The sequence below is a fragment of the Protopterus annectens genome, chromosome 9.part0 (assembly GCF_019279795.1).
Source record: "Protopterus annectens isolate FY-2018-M chromosome 9.part0, PAN1.0, whole genome shotgun sequence".
In the NCBI taxonomy this organism is placed as follows: domain Eukaryota; kingdom Metazoa; phylum Chordata; order Ceratodontiformes; family Protopteridae; genus Protopterus; species Protopterus annectens.
The window spans coordinates 431,441,511-431,466,857 of NC_056743.1; the positions used below are offsets into that span (position 1 = coordinate 431,441,511).

The 25,347-nt window shown below is 39.9% G+C and overlaps 1 protein-coding gene across 1 annotated transcript in view; it reads right to left on the minus strand.

Annotated features, from left to right (window-relative positions):
- Nucleotides 1-25,347, minus strand: part of LOC122811251 (receptor expression-enhancing protein 1-like) — a gene marked incomplete in the record, with an annotated part of 933,039 nt that overhangs the window by 573,737 nt on the left and 333,955 nt on the right.

The following is a 25,347-nucleotide window of genomic DNA, read 5'->3' on the forward strand; positions in this document are numbered from 1 at the left end:
ACCGATAAAGGACTTCCACCGTTCATGGCTGTAGTTCTATCCCATCATGCTTAGGGAAGATTACCCAGAACCTGTTTGCAGATATTAGACCTACTTGTCAAACTATTTACATGTCTAAAACAGACTAATGAAGAGTTAGAGAACATTATATTCCAATCAGAACTGCTCGGTCCTCCAGGAGAGAAAGGCTGGGGGGAAGGAGGGTGGGATGCAAGAAAGAAGAAGAGATGGACAACAAACATGGAATGTTATGCAGAGTACATAACTTCTTTATGTTTTGTCCCATCTCGCTTTCATTCTTCACCGTTTGAGACAGCGTCCCTAGCACCATCTTTCTTGGGTGTCTCAAGGGAAAATACTCTTTAGAACAGTGGACGCAAAGGAGGCCCTGTTCCTGGAGAGCAAATCCACTACTTTGTAATGAATGATGAAGGTATGAGGATTTACCTATGTTGCTGCTGCACAAAAAAAATCCATAGGTAGCCTCACCAGAAAGGCAGATGTGGTTGCTACAGCCATTTTAGAGCAACCTTTTACCTTTCCTGGAAGTTCTGTTTTTAATTTTGTAACTAAGTTAAAGTAACAATCTGTAAGCACTTTTGAAAGTGACCTTAGATATGGGAGCACCTTTGTCTGTCTGAAAATGATGCAAATAACTGGTCCGATTTCCTGAAATCCTTGTACTCTGTCCTGTTGCCATAGTGGGGGGAAAAAATGGCAAGTCAATGGATCGATCCAAATAAGATGAGCACACCTTGGGTAGGAAGGAAGGGTTTATTCGCAGAGAAACTCTGCCCTTGTGAAATACCATGTAAGGGGGCTGTATTGACGATGCTTGAAGTTCTGATACCAGTCTAGCAGACATGATAGCCACCAGAAAGGTGGTCTTCCACGTTAAGAACTTTAGGTAACAGGATGATGCAGGTTCAAAGGGGAGAAGTATCAAACTGGATAAAACAAAAGTTTAGGTACCATGGTGCTGGGGGTTCTTTGGCCAGAGGCCTGAGTAAGAAGATACTATTCAGGAAAGCTTTGCAAATCCCGTGGGAAATGAGTTTTAGTCCCATTTCTTCGATATGGTAGTTAGATATGGCCGCTAATTGAACCCTAATAGTAGCCATAGATGCATCCTCATTAAAAAGCTTTGCCAGAAGGTCTAATACAGATGTTATAGGGGCAGTGTAAGGATCAATGTGGTTGTTGAAAGCACAATGGGAAAAATCTTTTCCATTTGCTTGAATAAAATTTCCTGGTTGAAGCCTTAAGAGACTAAATCAAAATATATACGTTTCACCGCAGGGGAAATTGTCAGGAAGCCTGACTGTGTGGAACTGAAGCAGCCAAGAGGTAAACGTGAGGGTTTGAATTGAGAGATGGAGCGTCCCAGAGGTTTGAAGAGATGTTGCGTCCCACAGGAATGAGTGAGGAGATCTGGAACTGGGTTCAAAATCCAAGGCTCCTCCTGCAGATGGGGTCAAAGGGGAACCAAATTTAACAAAGCCAGTATGGGGCGATGAGCATCAAATTCCTTCACAATGAGCTGGCTTTCTGAAGAACTTTGGGAATCAAGGGAAAGGGTGGAAAGCGTAGAGGTGACTCTGGGGGGGGCAATGTACAAGTGTGTCCCTTGGTGACTCCAGCTGGGGTCACAACAGCATTCATGGACGTGGAGAAGAGATTGCAGGAAGGCTGGCCCCACTTTCGGAAGATCTTTCCCACTACTTCTGACTTTAGGGACTACTCGTGAGGCATCAGAATACAGTTTGTCCGCTATCACGTTGCATTTCCCCAGGATGTGCATTGCTATCAGTAAACAGTAAAAATAGTAAAAGTTGGGAGGGTGGCCTAATGGTTAAGGTGTTGCCTTACAAACATAAGGTGCAGGGTTCGAGTCTCACAAGGGATAATTGGCTAGGCTTACAATGGCTCGCAAGGGCAGTTAGCCTAGTACTAACCTATGAACCTATAAATGCCGGGAAGAGACTGCCCACTGCCATACTCTTAGGACCTCGACACAGGGAGTAAGACATGGTTCCTCCTTGTTTATGTACCACACAGCTGACATGTCAGTCTGCATCACAATCATTCCTATCAGAAGGGAGCCTTGGAAAGCTTCCAACTCTAGAAGCACAGCTATCATCTCTAGAACGTTGATATGCAACTGGGTCTCATGATCTTGCCAAGCGCCCTGTACTGTCTTTCCCAGATAATGCCCCCCCCCCCCCAACTGTTGTGGAAAAACAAATGGCCTACAGTCACCCAAGTGGAATGAAGCCACCAACGAAGGTCTTTCTTGCAGCATTCTGTAATTACTTGGCGAGACATCGGTAGCTCCTGCATGGACCACTGAGTGAAAAGCAGCCAATGCAAAATTCTCATGTGCAGACGAGCTAATGCTATCAATGCTATCATGCTGCCGCCATGGCACCCAAAACTTTTAGAACAACCTTTGTTTGCACTTTCTTGGTCAGAAGATTTTTTTTTACTTTAAGTAGGGTTTGAATCCTTTCGGGGGGAAGCTTGGCCAACATTTTGTATCCAAGTCTGCCCTTATAAAGACGATATGCTGTGATGGCAACAAGGCAGACTTTTCAAAATTTACTGTTATCCCTAGGTGAGAGCTAAAGTGAATGGTGTCTTGCTCTGTTCTCAGGAGTGCTGGAAGGGCTCACTAAGCAAGGAGTCCTGTCACCCTGATCCTGCGGATCCACTCTGCCGCATGGTCCGAGTCTTTCATTGTTACTTCCCCCTCTGCCCCTGAGGGAAGAATCACCACGTGTGCCCGGGAAAACTCTGATTTTAAAAACCACATTTTTCCCACCTTCTGACCTTTGGAATAATGTCAGGTAGGTAGGGACAAAGACTCCAATGGCTGTGAGTCTTTCCTTCCTGTTCACACCTAGTTAGGTGTCTCTAACTTTTGGCCCAAATAAGGACAATCCATCAAAAGGGGTGTTAATAAAGGAAGACTTAAAGGGTTCTGTGAAATCACATAAGCACATCCAGGAATGTCTACTTAATGAAATTCCTGTAAATGCTGTCCTACTCGCTCCATCAGTTGCAAAAGAAATGAGCCTCATGGAGTTTACCACAGAATTTAAGGTGGAGAGCTGGGAGGAAACCTTATCAAAACCCCCTGCAGCTACAGAACCTTGGAGGGTATCTCCTTGCTCCTTCAAGGGATCCATCTGAAGCCTAGTGAAACGGGTCGGGTAGTTCAGTGACCTGAAAACAAGAGACGCTGAAGAAAAAGTACAGTTGTGTACACTTACCATAAATGTAGATGTTAGAGTGTATTCACTGTTGCAGTCATTACATTTGGGGTAATTTGCTGGCAGGTTGCCCTCAGTCAGCCTGAACGGTCTTTGGTCCTGCATTGGTTGCTGTCTCCTCTTCCATGACATCAGGGGTATAAAACATGCAGACACCATTTTAATACATTTATGGTAAGTGTACACAACTGTGCCATGTTCTTAGTGTTTCACTGGTGCAGTCATTACATTTGGGTAGAATCCCAAAGCTATGGATGGCAGAATGGAACTATACAGCATTAGGAGCAGCTATAAGGCCCTGCAGGACAAAACTGGCAAAGCCTGCCCTGGATTTAGAAAATAGGTAAATGGTAATGTTTGGTGAAAGTATGAACTGAGCTCCAACTAGCAGCTTCTAGAATGTCTCTGGTAGGAACTCCTCTGAGAAAAGCTGCAGAAGTAGATGCAGCCCTGGTGGAATGGGATCTGATCCCCTTGGGGACAGTTTTACCATGGTGCATGTAGCAGAAACTAATACAATGGCTTATCCATTTTGAAATAGTCTGCTTTGAATTAGCCTTCCCCTCTGTCCCTGCAGCAAATGCCACCAGTAGTTGCTCAGCCTTTTAGAGGTTTTGTCCTGTTAAAGTAGAATCTTGGTTGTCTGTGTACATCCAATGAATGTAGAATCCGCTCCCCCTTGTTCTGCGGATTTGGGAAAAAAGTTGGCAGATGAATGGTTTGGTTAAAAGCCACACTGGATACCACCTTAGGCATAAAGGATGGATTGGCCCAGAGGGCCACCCTGTCCGGATAAAAGATAATGAAAGGTTCCACTGTCATGAGAGCCTGTAGTTCTGAAATCCTTCTAGCTGAAGTGACTGCTAAAAGAAAGGCAGTCTTCCAAGAAAGAAATTTTATGTCTGCAGTAGCAGCTGGTTCAAGAGGAGGAAGGTGAGTTTTCCCAGCACAAAACTGAAGTCCCATGCAGGAGTTGGTGTTCTCCTGGGAGGTCTCAATTTTGGCCCCTCTGAGGTACTGCTTTAGCAGGGGATGAGAAAAGAGAGGAGGCTCTGTGTTGTAATGAGCCGAGATGGCAGAAGCATGGATTTTTAAAGAAAAAGATAGGCCCTTGTGAAGCATCTCAGTTAAATATTGCAGAATCTGAGGAATATTGGCGACTGTTGTGTTTATTCCTTGTGCTTGGTTCCAGGTACAGAATCTCTTCCATTTATCATAAGATTTTCTAGTACTAGGCCTTCTAGCCTCCAAAATGACATCCATCACAGGTTTACTGAGAGATGTGACTGATGAAATTAGTTGATTAGCCATGCTGCAAGATTCAGAGTTTGGAGCAGAGTGTGCAGAATTTGACAGTTCTGCTGAGACAATAGTTGCTGTCTGAGGGCAAGTACCACGGAGGAAGGTGTGACATATTCCTTAGAAGCGGGTACCAGTGTTGGTGAGGCCAGTCTGGAGCAATCAGAATCATTTTTGTTTTTTCCTGTCCGACTTAGTAAAACCTTGGAGAGCAGAGGCAGAGGGGGAAAAGGCATAGATTGATAGAGCATCCACTTTCCAAGCTTTTTTGTGATGAATTCTTGTGCAGAATTTGTCTAACAGTTTTGGGGATAGGCAAAAAGATCTATGTCTGGGCACCCCCATTTTCATGTCAACATGCTGAAGATTTCTGGATCCAGTTTCCATTCGTGTGGGTCCATAAGATTTCTTAGTTCGTCTGCCAGAGTATTTTGCTTTCCTGGCAGGAATTGAGCTTGTAGATGTATTTGGTATGTCAAGGCTGTGTTCCACAAGGCCATGGCTAGTCTGCAAAGAGGGTAAGAGTGGGTACCCGCCTGCTTGTTTATTTATCACATAACTGTGGTGTTCAGTCTATCAGCAGTTGTCCTGAATGAAGCAAGTCCCTGAAGACTGCCATTTCTGTACAGCTAGCATTTCTTTCTGGTTGATATGTAGGGTGCATTTGATTTGGGCTCCATTCGCCCTGAATGCATCTCCCTGCCAGATGGACCGCCCAAGCATAGTCTGGTGTCTGTAGCCAGGGTTTGGGTGGCAGGGGGTAGAATGAATGACAGTCCCTTGTTTTGGTGACAGGCCTCTGCCCACCATAGGAACTCCTATTGCAGGGCAAGGAATGAGAGGAATCCTTGTTTCCAGGCTGTGACAATGTTGACACTAACCTTTTTAGGCATCATTGAGGTTGCCTCATATGCAGTCTTGCATATGGAATTAGTAGAATGCAGGATGCCATGAACCCCAAAGCCTGCAGAATTTGTCTTTCAGATAGCTGGGTTTTTGTGGCCACTTGATGTTATCAATTGAATTTGTTTGTCTGGCGTGAGGTAAGCCATCTGGGCAGTTGTATTCAAGCTTGCACCCAGGAATGTAATTATTTGACAGGGTACCAGCTGTGATTTCTTTTCATTTATGGTGCACCCTAGGCATGTTAGAAGCCTTTTTACAAAACGCCAGATGTTAGAGTGTCCTTGTTTTCTGCCTGAATTAGACAATCATCCAGATAAGGATAAATTTGAATGTGTCTGCAAAATGCAATCACTGGTGCCAGGCACTTTGTGAAAACCCTGGGCGCAGTAGATGAGCCAAAGGGCAGTGCAGAGAACTGGTAATGCAAATAGCCTGCTTTGAAGCAGCTGTATCTTCTGCAAGATTCCCTGATTGGGATATGCAAGTAAGCCTCTTAAGTCTAGAGTTACCAACCAGGCATCCTTGCCTAGCATAGGCAGTAACTGTTGTAGAGTCAGCATCTTGAATTTTGGAATGTCTAGGAAGGTATTTAGAATGGATAAGTCCAGAATTGGACGCCATGATGCGTCTTTTCTGGGTACCAGGAAAAGTCTTGAATAAAAACCTTGTCCTTTCCTTTTCTGGTACTGGTTGAATAGCCCCCATATCCATGAGACACATGACTTGTTTCTGGGCCTCTGTTCACCGATTTGGAGGCACATCTGGCCATCCGTTTGGAACTGGCAATGTGTGGAAATGAAATCTGTATCCCTGGAACACTACTTAAGACCCACTTGTCCTGGGTAATTAGATGCCAATTTTGAGCAAAGTGCTAGTCCCCCCCCCCCCCCAAAGGGGCTGCCAAAAGATAAGTGCTTGGAAATGGCAGAGGAAAGCCATTGAGACTGTTTACCATAGGGGGTGCTTTGCTACTTCCAGATTTGGAGGTGGAGGCACCCCATTGTTTTGTCCTGCAAGTTCCTTGTGACTGAAACCTGGAGCCTTTTGAGTTTCTGGGTTTGACCTGAGCTGCTCTGTTGGGTACTGGAAAGGACCAATTCCTAGTAGGCCAGTGCCTACTGAACCTGGGTGGCTGCACTTGCAAGAAATCTTATAGTTTGCATAGATTTAGCTTTGTCTTCCATCTTTTTCAAAACTACTTCTGCCTTACCAAACAGACCGTCTTGTTGTAAAGGAGCATGCAACAATTTAGCTTTAACATGATCAGGCAGATTTTGCTCTTTGAGCCAAGCATGCCTCATCACAGATCCAGCTACGGTGGCCCTGCAAGAGGCCTCCAAGGAATCAAAACCACATTGCAAAGTACGCTTTCCAACTTGTTCAGCTGAATGCAATAAATCCTGTAACTATTTTCTACACAATCAGAAATCAACATTTTCTGTAAGTAAGCCCATGACATGCTGTTGATATTTAAGCATATGAAATTTACAGTTTAAAGCCCTGATTGCCAGGGTTGCAGACATATAAACCTTCTTACCCTATCTATCCAGTGCCCTGGAATCTATCAGAAGGGGTAAGATTTTTAGCAGTAGAAGCCTTAACACCCTTGGGACCCTGAGAAATTGTTTCAGGGTCAGCGGTAGGAGTTTTGAAAAGAAACTTGTGGGAGTCAGGAACCCTGTAATATCTGTCTGGCTTACTAGCAGCCAGAGGCAGGGAATCAGGAGTCATGCTGGATTCTGAGAAAACAGCAACAATGTCTAAAACTGGAGGTATAGCCAAAGGCCTATGCTGAGGAAGAAGGAAATCCCCAAGCCTTTTTTTAGATTCTGAAAAATCCTGACTCTCCCAATGAAAATGTTCCCTTAAGAGATCCAACGTTTCTCCAAAAGAAAAATCCTCAGGAGAAGCAGAAGGGATGGTTTCTTCTGCATCAGAATCCTCATAAGGGGGAATAGAAAATTCCTGATCAGAAGAGGAATTTGAAGAAATGGAAACATAATCTGAAGATTCATAATCAGTGCCTTGCCTAGGCCTCTTAGCAGGAGGGGGTTGGGAACCCCTGATAAAGGCAATTAAATCCTCAGCCATTTTGATGATTTGTTTTTTTAGGCATAGGGGCCTGAACATGTGGCTCATGCGTCATTTTAGACACAGAAGTTGGTTTTAGCCTGGTTTTTGATAATGGCGTCAGTTTAATATACAAATCTTTAAGCCTGAAAACACCATCAGAAGCCGGCGCCTGCTCAGCGGCTCCGGACCCATCCATCCAAGGGACAGACATCCGCAGGTTCAATACTTAAAGAATCTTGTGGCATACCGGACTCAGAATGGGTCTCGGTAGAGACATGCGAATAAAAAGTAGTGGGCATCAGGGGCTGCGAAAGCACATCACCGAGTACCGGTGACTGGCTTAGGAGAAGCTTTGTCGGTTTACCTCCGTCTTTCTTTGCGTTTTTTGTGAATTTCAGTAGTCTGATTGCTAACAGATGACATTTCAGGATAGTTAAATCTTGAGCCAAAGTATTTAGAAGCAAAAATATATGGACGCTTAGTGCATTGGTTAAATTTAGCACAGGCTGTACCATGCATCTTGGCATGACTAACCTTTTTTTGGTTAACTTTAGCCTGTCTGTGCAACTATCAACTTAGAACTTGCGTTTAGGAAGCAAAACCTTCAATATTTGAAGATGTGCAAAGTTGTGTGTTAAGTTAATAGGTTTTAGGAGTTTTTTTTTTGGGGGGGGGGGGGGCTGTTCGAGGAAGTTAAAAAAACAGTTACGCACGATAAGGCATAGGCACAAGTAGATAGGACAAGAAACTGTTTAACACACCAACCTACCGAACAGTACATACATGTAACCATATCTCAACTGTACAGATTTTCGAAGAAAGTCCAAGATTTTTGCCTCAAAATTTGTGGTTTTCTGGCAAATCACTATCTGTGGAATGAAATCAATAATGACATACATTTGAGGTTAAGATGTCATATCCTTTAGAAAATGCATTTTAACACAAACCCTGTTACTCTAGCTACTTTAAGTTTATAAGAGCAATATTTAAAATCTGTTTATTTTTGGGCCTCCGTCCTCCCATAATGTAAGCCTTTGTCCAGATGTCTTGATTTAAGAGGTTGAGAGGTATGCATGTAACAAAAGCTGGAACTAGACATTTAACAAAAAAGTAGTTTTACATAAAAGGTGGTAAGAAAATTATGCTTTCTGTAATGTCTTTCCATCTGAATGGTCTTAAAGATAGAGAAAGTAGTGAATTACATTAAAAAGTAGAGTGCAAATATCTATGCAGCTATAGGAGACACCTGGAAAACTGAACCAGTGAATTTGATAAAGAAAGGTTTTCAGGATGGTTATTCAGCAGAATATCTGGGGCAAAAGAAAAGAGGAGTATTTATATTAATTGCAAGAGAGGCTCCAACAGTGACGGAAGGGGAGAAAAAAAGATAATGGAAGATGCACAAGTACCAAGGGGCTACTGGCTAGGGAGGATTACACTGTCATGCATTTGCATGCCCCTAAAACTGCTATAACTGAGCATAAGAAAATTCTGAAAGAAATAATCAGCTTTCAGCAAGGAATATTACTTATAGGTTGAGATTGGAATTGGGTTTGCAACAGTGAAGATGTGTCCTGGGGTCCTAGAAGGGAAAATACAACAAAGGGATGTAGAATTTTGAAGAAATTTATGAAAATGTTTGGCATAGAAGATGTAAATTCAGTACTAGGAGTTTGGAGTGAATTTACATATTACGCCGAGATAGAAAATCTATCTAGCCTAGCCCAGTTTTTGTATCTCACAGGAACATGCGCACTTAATTGAAGGTCTTGAAATGCACCCAATAACCATTTCAGATCATGAACTAAACAAGAATAACTCAAGTTAATGAAATAAAAATCAAACGCTGGCACCTTACCACCTATTGGTTGGAGAGGAATTCAATGAATAGGTTTTGATTTTGATTCAGGAGCTACTAAAGATAGAATTTTCTTCTGAAAACAGCCAGGGAGAGGGATAAAATTAAAGGAGCTTAAAACTAAGGTGGAAATAAAAGAAAGGGAAATATGGTTAAACAGCAACAAGAATTAGATGGATTAACAAATGTTAAAGCATTGCAAAATAGGGGGAATCTCTCAAAACAAGAAAAGGAGTAACTGCCTAAACAGAAAATAAGGGATTACTTACAAAACGTGCACAGGTTTACAAAGACTGCTGTTAAGCAACTTTTTTTGATAACTTTAAAGTACAAAAACTTTCTAGCACAACTTGGGCAACACAAAGTGGAAAGGGCTGTCAATAAGCTTAGGGAGCCTGTAACAAGGAAGATAACAAAGAGACCTTGTAGAAGTATTAGAAATATTTCAGAAATTTTATGAAAGCTTGCATAAAGCAGAAAATATGGAAAATCAAGAAAAAGTACACATGGAAATGTTTATGAAAGAATTAAATATGCCCAGATTAGAGGTAGATGAAGCTCAATTACCAACAGTTAGGACAGGAAGTGATGAGATAAAAATGGCTACATATAACCAATCTACAGCAAAGTCCCCAGGAATAGATGGTATTCCTGTGGAAGTCTGGAAGTTGTGGGAAACATCTGGAAGGTTTTAACACTACTTTAAGAGGAAAAATACCAGCATCCTCGAAGAAGGCAGTGGCAACGGTAATATCTAGAGGGAAAAAGATCAATCTGATCCAGTTTCAAACAGGTCCATTTCAATACTAAACCATGATTATAAAGCATTTATGTCTATAATGCTAAAAAAATGGCAACATTGATAGATATGGATCAGTGCGTTTGTGGAGGGAAGGCAAACTTTGACAATATTGAGAACACTGATGATCCAGAGGGAAGCAGAATGCAAGAAAATACCACTTTTACTGGTGGGTCTCGATGCACAGAAAGCATTTGACAGTAGACTGGCACTTCATGAGAAAGTTAATGGGAAGCATTTGCTTTCCCTGATACAATAAGGTTAATTAAAAAAATATACAAGAGATCGGAGGCGTGAATTAAGGTGGGTGGGGTCTTCTCTGATTTCTGCCCAAGAAGAGGAACCAGGCAGGGTTGTCCGCTTACCCCCCTTTAAAACAAAGGCAATAGAGGTATGTACCACACACAAATTGATCCAACAATATCCATATTTATGGGGACATGACAAAATGACATTTAGGAGTATGGATTACAAATTACTCTGTTGCAGCAGCTAAGGATATGTGGGAAGACTAAACAGAAGATATTACAAAAACTGAGAAACTGGAAGATTTGAATATGTGGCTATGGATACGAAGATACAAGCCATTAAAAGGTTTTTAGTCCCTTTAGTCTTATACACAGGAACAGAATATTTTATCAACCAGAGGAGAAGAGGACAGCAATTAAGAGTTAAAAATCTGGGAAGGGAAGACCAGGGTTAAGTGGGATAACCTGATTCTTCCAACAGAACAAGGAGGACTAAGATTACCCAATTTGAGGGGATATTTTAGAGCAACAGATTTAAGGCTCTTGTACATAGCACAAGCAGAAAACTATAAATCAAAGTGGAAGGAATGATGCTGATACAGGAAGATGGCTCAAGAAATAAGGAGACAGATTTTGGATGCAGACTCTTAAGGAGAGCAAAAATCAGAGCGTTGTATTCATAAAATAGCAGGGAGCATTCTAAGAAAAACCAGCACAAGAACAGAGAAAAGATTTTGCCAATAGGAAGGAGTGTGGTCAGGAATATAAATAGACAAGAGGGGGGGGGGGGCTAGAATTTTTTGGAGAAAACTGGCAAAAGAACCAAGGTATTGTGAGCAAATAACTAGATAGGGAAAGGTAATAGAATTTATCTGGACTGCAGGGTAGAGAATATATCTGGACTGTGAGTAAGAGATTGCCTTCTCTATCAAGGATTGATATCAGAGTAGAGGCAAAGCGAAAGAAATGGGGGTCTCCTGAACGAAAAACCAGCACTGGTAGAGTTTTTAATAGAATCTGAAACAAACTGCCATTAAAAAAAGGAACTAGTAAAGCATGTAAAATACTGCATGTTAGTAAGAATCAGAGGAGCTTAGAAAGGATTGGGAAAATAAACTGGATAAGCAATTCAGACAACAATGGGAAGATACATGTGCATCTCTCAAATATGCAAAGTCTGAAGATTAAGTACCTGTGCGTGTTTACATAGGTATTTTTAAGTAATGGCAGCAAATCCTGAATACCACGTGATTCTTCAGCTTCTTCGTCTGAGACTGTCCAGTGGAAAGAAGAATGTGTTGCTTGAGGGGGCCATTCTAAACGAGGGTACTGTAGAAGAACAACCATCCTTGGCACAACAAGTCAAAACCAGGGGTCGGAAATGACACATACGGTGGTGGCAGCAACAGAAGAAAGAACTAATGGCAGTTGTATTGACTAATGTCACTTCTGGCATTATCAAGGAGGCTTGTATTTTTCCCCATGTATATGGCGTATAAGGACATTCTAGGTGATTGTATGGACTTAAATATTGTAAATCTTTCTGATTTGAAAGTAATGATGTTGAAGCTTTGTTATTGAAGGGAACTAAATTTGTTCCTACATTTTTTCTTCTTTAGCTGACGTCATTTTGGAAGCAAGTCGCTTTTGCAGGAAAAGTACAGTTGTGTACACTTACCATAAATGTAGATGTTAGAGTGTATTCACTGTTGCAGTCATTACATTTGGGTAATCCTGCTGGCAGGTTGCCCTCAGCCAGCATGAATTCCAAAGTCTTGGGTCCTGTGTCGGCCGCTGTCACCCCTTCCCTGACGTCAGGTGGTCAGGGGTATAAAAGCAGCAGCAGATGCCATTTTCTTTAGTTTTTCTTGGCCGAGATGTAAGGTGCCCCCCAAAAGGGTAGGCATAATTTATATATGTATAATTACATGCACCAATATGAAATTTACCTTCATTTACAAGCAAATACATCACATAGGTTCCATTAGAAGAGAAGGGGGATGGTGGGTGGGTAACCTGGACTGCAACAGTGAATACATGAACATCTACATTTATGTACACAACTGTACTATGTTCATGTTTCACTGTTGCAGTCATTACATTTGGGTGGAGTCCCAAAGCTAAGGTCGGGAGGCTGGAGCTAAACTGCATTCGGAGCGGCTATGAGGCCCTGCAGAACTGCAGTGGCAAAGCCTGCCCTGGATTTAGAGTAGAATGGCAGATGATAGTGCTTTGTAAACGTGTGTACTGAACTCCAAGTAGCAGCCTCTAAAATGTCCTTGGTAGGTAACTCCTCTGAGAAAGGATGCTGAAGTGGCTGCAGCTCTGGTTGAGTGTGGCCTAATGCCCTTAGGTACTGGCTTGCCATGGTGTATATATATAGCTGAAATGAATGCAGTGGCCTATCCACTTTGAAATAGTCTGCTTTGAGATTGCCTTTCCTTGTGATCCTGCAGCATGTCACTAGTAATTGCTCTGTCTTTCTGAAAGCTTTGGTTCTGTCCAAGTAGAATCTAAGTTGTGTAGGTCCAAAGAATGCAGAATTCTTTCCCCCTTGTTCTGTGGATTTAGATAGAAGGTTGGCAGGTGAATAGTTTGGTTGAGAGCCACAATGGACACCACCTTAGGCATAAATGTTGGGTTTGTGCTCAGAGAGGCCCTGTCCGGATAAAAAAATGATAAAAGGTTTCACAGCCATGAGTGCCTGTAGCTCTGAAACTCGTCTTGCAGAAGTTATTGCTAGGAGCAGAGCTGTTTTCAAAGATAAAAAATTTATATCAGCAGTAGCAGCTAGCTCGAAAGGGGGCAGGGTGAGTTTTTCCAAGACATAGTTGAGGTCCCATGCAGGCATTGGTGATCTCCTTGGAGGTCTTAACTTTTTGGTCCCTCTGAGGTACTGCTTTAATAAGGGATGAGAAGAGATTGGTGGCTCTACATTGTAATGAGCCGAAATGGCAGAGGCATGAATTTTAATAGATAAAAAGATAGGCCTTTGGCCAGCATCTCAGTTAAGTATGGATTCCACAGCTGTATCTGTTCCTTGTGCTTGGTTCCAAGCACAGAATCTCTTCCATTTGCCAGCATAAAATTTTCTAGTACTAGGCCTTCAGGCTTCCAAAAGGACATCCATCACAGCTTTACTGAGGTGTGTTTTGTATGACTACATTATTCGCCATGCTATCAGGTTTAAAGTTCTGAGTTGGTTGTGCAGGATATGACTTTTGCTGGGACAGTAGATGAGGAATTGGAGGCAAGGTCCAGGATGGGCATTGAGACAAGCTCCTTAATATTGGATACCAGTACTGGCAGGGCCAGTCTGGGGCAATCAGTATCATCTTTGGCTTCTGTCTGACCTTTCGGAGTACCTTGGGGATGAGGGGCAGAGGGGGAAATGCATATACTAACAGGGCATCCACTTTCCATGCTTGTCTGTGATAAATCCTTGTGCAGAATCATTTTAGTTGGTAGTTGTGAGGGAAGGCAAATAGATGTCCGGGCATCCCCATTTCTTTATCATGCTGAATACTTGTGGATCCAGGCGCCACTCGTGGGGATCCATGAGGTTTCTGCTTAGTTCGTCTGCCAGAGTATTTTTCCTTCCTGGCAGGAATTGTGCCTGCAGATGTACTTGGTAAGTCAATGCTGTGTCCCACAAAGTCATGGCTAGTCTGCAAAGGGGGCAAGAATGAGTTCCCCCCTGTTTATGTACCACATGACCTTGGTGTTGTCTGTCTATCAGTAGTTGTCCTGGATGAAGTAGGTCCTTGAAGGCTATCTGGGCATTTTGAACAGCTAGCATCTCTTTTTGATTGATATGTAGATGCATTTGGTTTGAGGTCCATGTGCCTTGAATGCATCTTCCCGCCATACGGGCTCCCCAGGCATAATCTGATGCATCCGTTGTTAGTGTCTGCCTGGCTGGTGGTAATGTGAATGGCTGTCCCTTGTTATGAGACAAGCCTGTGCCCACCATCGAAACTCCTGTTGTAGGCAGGGAATAAGCGTAATCAGTTTCCAGGCTGTGGCAATGTCGAGTCCAAACACTTTTTAGGTACCATTGAAGTTTCCTCATATGCAGTCTTGCATATGGAATTAGTAGGATGCAGGATGCCATGAAGTCAAAAGCCTGCAGAATTTTTCTTGCAGATAACTGGGCCTTTATTACCAACATTTTGAAATAGGTAGTTGCCTTTGTCTGGCGTGAGATAAGCCATCTCGGCAGTTGTATTTAAGCTTGCACCCAGGAATATTATCTCGAGAGGGTATTAATTTTGATTTTTTCGTTGACTGTGTACCCTAGGCATGTTAGAAGTTTTCACAAACGCCAGATGCTGTAGAAGAATGTCCTTGTTCTCTGCTTGAATTAGACAGTGCAAGTAAGGATATATTTGTATTTCTCTGCCTGCAGAATGCGATTACTGGTGCCAGGCACTTTGTAAAGACCATGGGCGCAGTAGATAAGCCAAAGGGCAGTGCAGAGAATTGGCAATGCGTTGAGCCAGCCTTGAATCTGAGGTATCTCTGCATATTTGTCTGATTAGGACATGCAGGTATGCCTCTTAGGTCTAAAGTCAAAAGCCAAGCGTTCTTGCCCAGCATGGGCAGAAGCTGCTGCAAAGTCAACATCTTGAATTCTGTTTCCAGGAATGTGTTCAAAAAAGATAGGTCCAGTATTGGCCTCCAGGCCTTGTCCTTTTCTGGGTACCAAGAACAAACAGTCTTGAGTAAAATCCTTGTCTCTGCTCTTGCTCTGGTACCTGCTGAATGGCCCCCATGTCCATGAGGGATGAGACTTGTTTTTGTGCCTCTGCCCATTGATTTTTTGGCAGATCTGGCCAGCCGTTTGCCTTTGGCAGGGTATGGAATTGGAGCTTGCAGCCTTGAGACACGATATTTAGGACCCACTTGTCCTGGGTTATAATGTGCCAATTTTGAGGGAAAAAAGTGCTAATTTTCCCCCTAAGGGTGCTGCCAGGAGATAAGTGCTTGGTGCAGGCAGGGGAAGTCATTTTGACTGTTTCCTGTATGGTTGGGATTAGTCTTCTCCAACTTTGGAGGTAGAAGCCCCCCACTGCTTTGGACAGTATGAACCTTGCGCCTGTGATCTGCCTCTAGGGCATCTGGATTTGCCCCTTTGAGGTCTAACACAGGAAAGGACCAATTCTTTGTTGGCCAGTGTCTACTAAACCTAGGTGACTGTACTTGTAAAAAATCTTTAACCGTTTGCATAGATTTAGCTTTGTCCTCCATTTCCTTTAACACCTCTTCTGCCTTAACACCAAACAATGTATCATGCTGTAAAGGTGCATCTAGTAACATGATCAGGCAGATTGTTCCTTTAACCAAGCATGCCTCCTAATTACAGAACCTGTGACTGCGGCCCTGCAGGAGGCCTCCAAAGAATCAAAACCACATTGCAAAGTATGTTTTCCAACTTGTTCTGCTGCATGCAATATATCCTGCATTTTCTTGTTTTCTGCACATTCAGAGTTTAACAACATTTTCTGTTTAAGCAATGCCATGACATGTTGCTGATATTTAAGCATATGAAACTGACAGTTTAAGGCCCTTATAGCCAAGGTAGCAGATGTGTAAACCCACCCCCCCCCATCTATCCAGTGCCCTAGAATCTGTCAGAGGGGGTAGGTTTTTTTGCAGCAGAAGCCTCAACTCCTTTGGGACCTTGAGAAATAGTTTCTGGGTCTGCAGCAGGGTTTTCAAAAAAGAATTGGGTTGGGAGGGTGGCCTAATGGTTAAGGTGTTTGCCTTACAAACACAAGGTGCAGGGTTGGAGTCTCACAAGGGATAATTGGCTAGGCTTAAAATGGCTTGCAAGGGCAGTTAGCCTAGTACTATCTATGAACCTATGAATTTGAGAATCAGGAACCCAGTAATATCTGTCAGGCTTAACAGGAGCTGGAGGTAAGGAGTCAGGGGTAAAACTAGACTCCAAAAACACATCTACAATGTCTAACACAGGTGGGATGGCTAGTGGCTTGTGTTGAGGTAGTAAAAGGAAATCCCTAAGCCTCTTTAGATTCTGAAAAATCTTGGCTCTCCCAGTGGAAATGCTCCCTCATGGTATGCAAGGTTTCCCCAAAATAGTCCTCTGGAGGAGAAGCTGAAGGTATAGATTCTTCAGCATCAGAATTCTCATAGGGGGGAAGAGAATATTCTTGATCAGAAGAGGAATCAGAAGAAATGGAAACCTGATCTGAAGATTCATAGTCGGTCTCTTGCCTAGGCCTCTTCAGGAGGGGGATGGGAACCCCTGATCAAGGTAATCAAGTCTTCGGCCATTTTGAGCATCTGTTTTTTGGGCATAGGAGTTCTGACCACATGGCTCTTGAATTTGTTTCTTTGCTTTGGAAGGTGCTTTAGTCTTTGCCTTTGAAGCTGAAGTTGGTTTGATGTAAAAATGTTTAGGTCTGAATACACCCTCAGAAGTTGGTGCCTGCTCAGCGGCTCCGGACCCATCAGAAGGGATAATATCCGAGGCTCCAATACCTTGAGTTTCCAGCAGCATGGCAGACTCAATGCGAGTCAGTAGCGGCCTGCGACTCTAAAGTAGCGGGTATCAGGGGCTGCGAAGGCACCTCAGAGGACCAGCGAACCAGCGACTGGCTTAGCTTAGTCAGTTTTGGGCCTAGATTGCCTTTCCTTTTCTTTGCGTTTTTTGTGAACTCCGGTAGTTGGGATGGCTATTCGACGACATTTCTGGATAATTAAACCGACGTCCAAAATAGTTTAAAGCAAAATCATACCAACGCTTAATAGTGCACTGGTTAAATCTAGCACAAAACAGACAACCAGAAATGTTATGACCAGGGCCTAGGCAAGGAATACAGTAAGAATGAAAATCCTTACGAGGTATTTGCTTCCCACAAGAAATACAATTAATTTTTTCTGACATCGGTCTGGAGCAAGAAAAAAGTTTACCCAACGGGGTACTTAGCTTTACTGAAGACTTCGGATCTGAAACTAACTCGAAAATCTCAGGAGTCAGCCGACCAGCACTTGCTAACTGCTTTTGCTTCGGGCACAGTGTGGCAAGAAAGACTAAAGAAAATGGCGTTAGTTGCTTCTTTTATACCCCTGACTACTTGACGTCGGGGAAAGGGCGACAGTGGCAGACACAGGACCCAAGACTTTGGAATTCAGGCCAGCTGAGGGCAACCTGCCAGCAGGATTACCCAAATGTAATGACTGCAACAGTGAAACACGAAGAACATCTGCATTTAAAAGTGTTTTTTTTTCAAAATATAGTGCCTAATGACATTATTGAAGCTAATAATGCAAATGAGGTGGATAATTTGAGTGTTTGTTCTGACGATTCACTTTTGAATGAGTTTTTATATGCCAATGAATTTTGTGACTTAGACTGAATTTTCTGTTGGGGAAGCAGAGGGGGAATGCACACAGACAAGATGAGGGTTTTTGTACAGGATATGGTAGGTTAACAGTTCCATGGGTCCCTTATCGCAGGGATTTTTTTTCCACCAAAATTATCAGCAATAGTAAAACAATTTAAAAAGGTCCTGTATAGAGAGGTAGAATTACAATATAGTAAGTTTATATAAAGATGCAAGACATACAACTTAAATAAATGGGAGTGGCTGGTGCTTAACAGTGAGAGATGTGAATGACAAATGTGTACACTCAAGCTGATAAAAGGGGGTAATTTAGTACAATACTATGGCTGAAGAATTGTTGAGGGATCATTCTGTATATACCTTGGTGTCTGAGAAGGTTTCCACTTTCAATGGTGAATTATTGGATTTATTGGAAAGGGGTGAAAGGTTAGGTCCCCCCCTCCCCACGGACATCAAGAAACATTTTGTGAAAAACCCTAGGGATGCCATTTTTTCATTATCCCCAAAATTCATAAAGTTTTGTACAATCCGCTGGGTATGTCAATAGTATCAGGTAAGAGCTGTTTCATGCACAAAGTGGGCATTTTTTTGGACCATTAGTTTAAAGTTTATTTGAGCAAGATTACTTCGCACATTAGAAATGGTAAAGACTTGTGATTTGGTGAGAGTTATGAAATAGAACACTGGATACTATTGGGCAAACGTGGACGTGAAGGCTCTTTATACAAGTATTAAAAACGTTTAGGATTTGGAAGCAGTTGGCAAGATGATGGGGTGAGGGCCCACGTAAAAGTTTCATATTACAGAGTTTTGATACAACTATTTCAGATTTAACAAACAGTATTTTCTACAGAAAGAGGGTACTGCAATAGGTGCTTCATATGCCCCAACTTTTTCATGAATCATTTTGAAAATCAGTTTATAATACTGAATTTTTCAGGCAGCATGTGGTCTTCTATAGGAGGTGTAAACAGCATCAGAGTACAAAATAACTTAGCATAGAACGTCCCTTAAATACAGTTGCTATAATTACTCTAATTACTTAATTGTGTTAATCAACACTCATTGAATGAAGCTTGTATTTTGTTAGCAGTGAATGAAAAATACATTTAAAATAAAAAGAGAAAAAGAGAAACTGTTAGTGCAGACTTTAAAAGTAAATTTGACCCTTATGTCAGTTTGTTATAAAATTTAAAATTGTTAAAAAATATATATATTTTATACATATTACAATTCCTCATGTTAACATGAACATTTGGTATAGATTTATTTAAGTCAATATTTAATTAAAAAACTCATTATCCGAAATAACAATGACAAGTTAAATGTCTTAAAGGATAAACTGTGTAATTTAGATAGAAGTATCAAAGCAGATGTTTTATTTGAGTACAATAAGATCAAAATGGAAAATATTTTTAGAGATTTAGACAGATATATTACTAAAGGTTTAGACATTAAAAATTCAAAAATCGAGAGAGATACCAACGACTATAAAAATAACAGAGTTTACAACCATTTTAGGGAATATAAAAATATGAAATTACAAAATCACACTCGAAACACCAACATAGCAGGGAATGGTAGGAATTTTAGTACAAATTTTAATACAAATGGGAATAACAATTTACATTCTAACTTTGATGAATTCACTGCTGAAGATGACCATGAATTACGTTATCAAGCAATTTTGATAATAATGACGAGGCACAGTCAGTTTTTTTAGAACAGCCAGCCCTAAGGAGATCAGAGAGGATAAGGGAGAGGCAGGGCAGCCAAAACTATCATGTTCAAAGGAACTACAACAATGGAGGCAACAGAAGGGGCAGATGGTAGCACAAAGTGAATCACAACGTAATGTGGAGTTTGACAATTCACACTTTACACCAAGTGTTACCTTGTCAACATTACATTCAATTCCAGAGGTTGGAATTGTGCAACAACAGACTATAAGGGTAAACACTGCCACGATAAACCCAACTAATGGAATAAAAATTATTAACTACATGGGTTCTAATTTGTATAATTTTACTGACAAAACATTTGACACCACACACCTAAAATTGTTCAGTAAAGGATTCACCTTTGTGCCAACTTTTAAGTTAGACATTGCTGAAGTCCTGATTAATTTAAAAACTTATACCAGGTTATTGAATTTAAAAGTTTTTTTTCATGATTCCAACCCAACTACACTGGACGGAGGACTCACTCTTAAACGTCACAGTACATTTATACCACCTCAGAATCTTATCATACACATTTTTGAAAAACTTTGTGAAACCCACATAAGAAGAATACTAAACGAAAAACCAGTACTAACTATAATCTAACTTCAGCAGAACGTTTTTGTTTAAAAGAACTTACCAGTTCTAACAAGTTTAGAATAATGAAACCAGACAAAGGAGGTGGTGTAGTTATTATGTTGACTTGTGATTATATAGATAGAATGACCAGATTATTGGAAGATGAAAGTACCTATGTTAAGGTGAACAGACACGAGGTGGACATGGCCTACACTAAAATCGATTGGCTGCTTTATGAATTTTTGATGGATGGAATGATTGATGCACAAACTTATCATTATTTATCAGTGGAATACCCAGTAGTGCCCTCTATTTTTGGGATTCCAAAAATTCACAAACATCTTGATAACCCTCCATTTAGACCAATAGTCTCCGCTAAAGGATCAAAAACAGAGGCGTTGGCTGCCTATATTGATTTTAAGTGTAAAAAAGTTTTGTCAGACTTTCCTCACATTATTAGAGATTCGTGGCACTGCTTGGATTTGTTACGTGCCTTTGTTGATTCTTTCAACGGTCATCTTGATTTTTGTATGGTCACCATTGACGTTGTCAACTTGTTCAGTGTAATTCCACACCAAGAAGGGCTTGAGTTGTTTGAAATTTGTCTCAACAAACATAGTGGCTATAGCAACTCTGAAACTAGATTGTTGTCACAGATGTTGGAAATAGTTTTAGAAAATAATTTTATTTATTTTAACAGTCAACATTATAGACAAAAAAATGGTGTTGCAATGGGAGCCAAATGTGCCCCTACTTATGCTAATTTGGTGCTGGCAGCATGGGAGGAGGAATACGTTTTTACTAGCATTTATTGGAGTAACATATTGATCTATCTAAGATTTCTTGATGATATTTTAATCTTCTGGAATGGGTCTGAGAATGGGCTTAAAGAATTTATTACATATATAGGTTCAACAACTAGTTTTTTGAAATTCACTAGCCACACTTCTGTCGAAAAGATTAACTTTTTAGATATTACAATTTCATTTCAAAATGGTAAAATAGAATCCAACATCTATCGGAAAAAAACTTATTCCAACTCATTTCTACACTTTGATAGTAGCCACCCAAACCATCAGAAAACGAATTTAGTTAAGGGCCAGATGGTGAGGCTGTCAAGATTAGTGAGTAAAGAAGAGGCCTTTTTAAACGAACTGACCATACTGAAAAATATGTTCACCGCTAGAGCATATCCAGAGGAGTTGGTATCAAGAATTGGTAATAGTGTAAAAAGCAACAGGACAACACTATACAAACCAATTATTCATTATGGATTACCATGTAAAGATGTATCCAATATCAGGAATGTTGGACATGACACCTTTATCATCCCTTTAACGAAAAATCTCAACACATAGTTAAAGTGATGTATGATTCATGGAGCATTATTACAGAAATTAATGTTGACTTGGGGAACATACTTGGTAATAAACCAAAATGTACTTTTAGTAAGGCTAAGTTTAAAGAATTTATTCGAGAAACCCTTTAGTAATGAAATGTATACGAGATCCAAAATGCATAAATGTGGATTTATGTCGCATGTAGGTTCATTAACAATGGACCATATTTATCTATATACAATTATGAAAAACAATTAGATGTCAAGGAACTTGTGATTGTAATACCTCTATGGTTGTTTATGCTGCTACTTGTACAAGTTGTCAGGCCTTTTATATAGGCAAAACACACAGAAAACTAAAACTCGTATTATTGAACACACCAGTGACATTAAGATAAAGAAAGAAACAAGTGCCTTATATATTCACAGTACGTGTGTGTCAACTTCAAAAATTTTTATTTTTGTCATAGATAGAATACCACAACATAAGTTGTACAACGGGGCCATACTAAGACCCTTCTGGAAGCCAGAGAATGTATTTGGCAACTAAGATTAAATGCCAATAAGTGGCCAGGTATCAACGAACAAGTTTCCATTAACAGTATATTGAAACTAAAATCACAAATTATTTAGTAGTTAATGACACACACACAATGTTTCTTATATTTATTACTATGTTCATTAATTCTATATAGTACATACATTTTGTTACTCATATACGTTTCTCACAGCCCCTACCTCTATTCACATAACTATAATATACATATACACAAAATAGTTATGTAGTTAGATATTACCAATCTAAAGATATAATAATGTTTTTAAATATACTTTTAATCATCAAAACCATTTGTCACAAATTACTATAATTATTTTTATTCCCATTTTTTAAGTTTCATTTATTTTACCTACAAAATTATTAAACTTAATAATAATTGGTACAACTCATCACGTCAACGCAACATTATATAATTAATTTATGTTTATTACACACTATTATAACAAAATAAATTCATCAAATTTAAATGTAAGGTTAATACACATATATTAAATCAAATCAGATTTTATTCTGTTTTACAACATTTGATATTTAATATTTAATATTTAATATATTTTTTTCATTTACTATTTAACAATTACCATTTACATATATATTTATTACAATCAATGTTTAACTTATTGGTAAAATATTTTCATTACATTAATTCACAACTATATAAATTATTTGATATTATTTTGTGACACAATTTAAATATTGACTTAAATAAATCTATACCAAATGTTCATGTTAACATGAGGAATTGTAATATGTATAAAATATATATATTTTTAACAATTTTAAATTTTATAACAAACTGACATAAGGGTCAAATTTACTTTTAAAGTCTGCACTAACAGTTTCTCTTTTTCTCTTTTTATTTTAAATGTATTTTCATTCACTGCTAACAAAATACAAGCTTCATTCAATGAGTGTTGATTAACACAATTAAGTAATTAGAGTAATTATAGCAACTGTATTTAAGGGACGTTCTATGCTAAGTTATTTTGTACTCTGATGATGCCCTGACATGCAAGGGTGAAAGCGCTTAGTACTGCTGTTTACAACTGTTTTTCACTGTTTTCGTTGTGGTCCAGTTTTATTCGAAATAAAGAGGATTGTATATCAACTCTAGGAGTCAAGGTTCTGATTGTTGCTGCTTACTAGTCTTGGTTGGAAGTTTGTTCTTCTATAGGAGGTGTACAGATTATTTGTTTTTTTATATGTAAGGGTGATGTTTGAGTTAAGACTTTATGGACAAATCAAGCAGAATAACTTTGGGTTACAATTTACTTGCATTACAAACAGGGAGAGTGTGGAGTCTGACTTAGAATTTTTTGTAATGAATGATGGGGAAGTTTTTCAGACCTTTCACCAAAGAAACAGCAGTTCATTTCTTATCAGCTGACAGCATGCATCCTCCCCACTTATTGGCTGCATTAACTCATGCAGAACACAATCGTATTTTTAATACTTGTGAAAAAAAACCTACTGTGAGAGGAATTTCTGAAAGACAAAAGTTGTTGATGTTATACTTCACATGTTCTTGACAAAGCAAAAAGGGCATTTGGGAATTCTGTTACTTTAAAAGTTCATTTAGCAATGCATCGTGTGTTCTTCGGGGTAATTTTGGTTCTGTATTTAATACAGATAGTGACGAAATTATTTTTTTTGTCACCAAGTGCTCCCCTTTTTCTAGGAGTTGGAGGATGGCTGTAAAGAAATTTTGGCCCATAATTGCAAATGAAGCAAACCTGAAGAAATTATTCCCTAGGAGAAACTCTTTCTTATAGTAGATTTTCCAATTTGAAGGAATTGTTAAATACAAAAAAAGTAGAGAAATCAGGGATACAAGAGATGTTACTCATGCTGACGTTGTAAAATCTGCAGGAGAATCTGCAATTTAGATGGAACTCATAAATGGCAAAAAATACAAGGCTATAGAGTTATTTAGTTGCAGGTCCTGCAGGGTGGTTTATATTGGTAGTGGATGTGACCCAACTAGGTGGTACATTGGGCAAACCAAGAGAATGGTAACAAAAATTGTCTAATGGAGCATCTGGGTGACATCGAACATGCCATGGTTGAAAATCCTGTGGAAGAACATTTCCAGAATGCTCATGCTGGTCTTGATTCCAGTTTGTGTCCTGGCCAAACCATTTAATAAACAGGGTGATGTCTTTGAGTGAACTATTAAAATTATAGACTAAAATGTATTAACTATGGTACATTATTCCCTAGAAGTTTATATCAGGCACTTGATAATATTTGTTATTGAGTAACAGTTTGTTAGTCTTATGCTGCAAGAGTTTGAGTGTTGGTCATTTCAGTGTAACATGATTTTTCTTTTATTTAAATGTGTTTTTTTCCTCTAATAAAGGAGTTTATTCATGTGCACCATTGTCACAAAATTCTCTACTTTACATATGCTATTATAACAATAAGTGAAAATGATACTCACTTTGGGCATATAATGTACTTAACATTTTCATGTATTTAACCTCATGCGTCACAACTTGGGTTGTTAGTGCATTTTTATGCATTATGTACTATTTTCATATGTGATGTAATGTACTACACATTCTCTGACAGAAACTTGCAAAAGTGTCAACTTACGGAGATAAAGACTTTTCACAAGGAGCAGTTTTGCAAGTTTCAGTTCCTGGCCAGGTTACTCCTCCCATCTCCCCTCCTTCAGTGGGCTACAGTCTCACATTTCCAGCTTTACTAGATTCAACTATTTAGTCAGCTTTGCATGGCAATAGACAAAAAAAAAAAAAAAAAAAAAAAATCACAGCCTGGTGTGACACTAAATCTGTTCCCTTGTATGTCTGTCTCCACTTCTAAATAGCATTTCCCAGAAAATAAAATAAAAAAGCAAACGCATCAGTCCAGAGTTTAGGCCAGTCTATCCATTTAAAATGTGCACAGTAAAATATTCAACTTATAATGCATTTTGGCTGCTGACATGGTTATCTTTACATAGTTATTCTCTTATAGTATAACCTGAAATTATGGTATTTAATGATAAATGTAACAGTTCTTAATGTCTTAACAATGACCTCCCAAGCCTCTGATGTGACCTAGTACTTGTTCTTACTATTGCTTTATCCAGTTCGTCTTAGTTGTATACCTGTAGCATGTCTCTCATCCTTTCAGCAACAGACTCCTGGAAAAAACTTCCAAAGCAGATACTTGTATTGAAAGAGTAGCAGCAGCTGTAGCAGTTTTCCCACCTCTCTGCAAAACACTGCTGTAATGGCTTTGGCAAACAAATGAAAATGATTGAAGGGTGTTGGTTCAAGACTCCCATCTAGATCTCTCAACAGTACAGACTGCTTG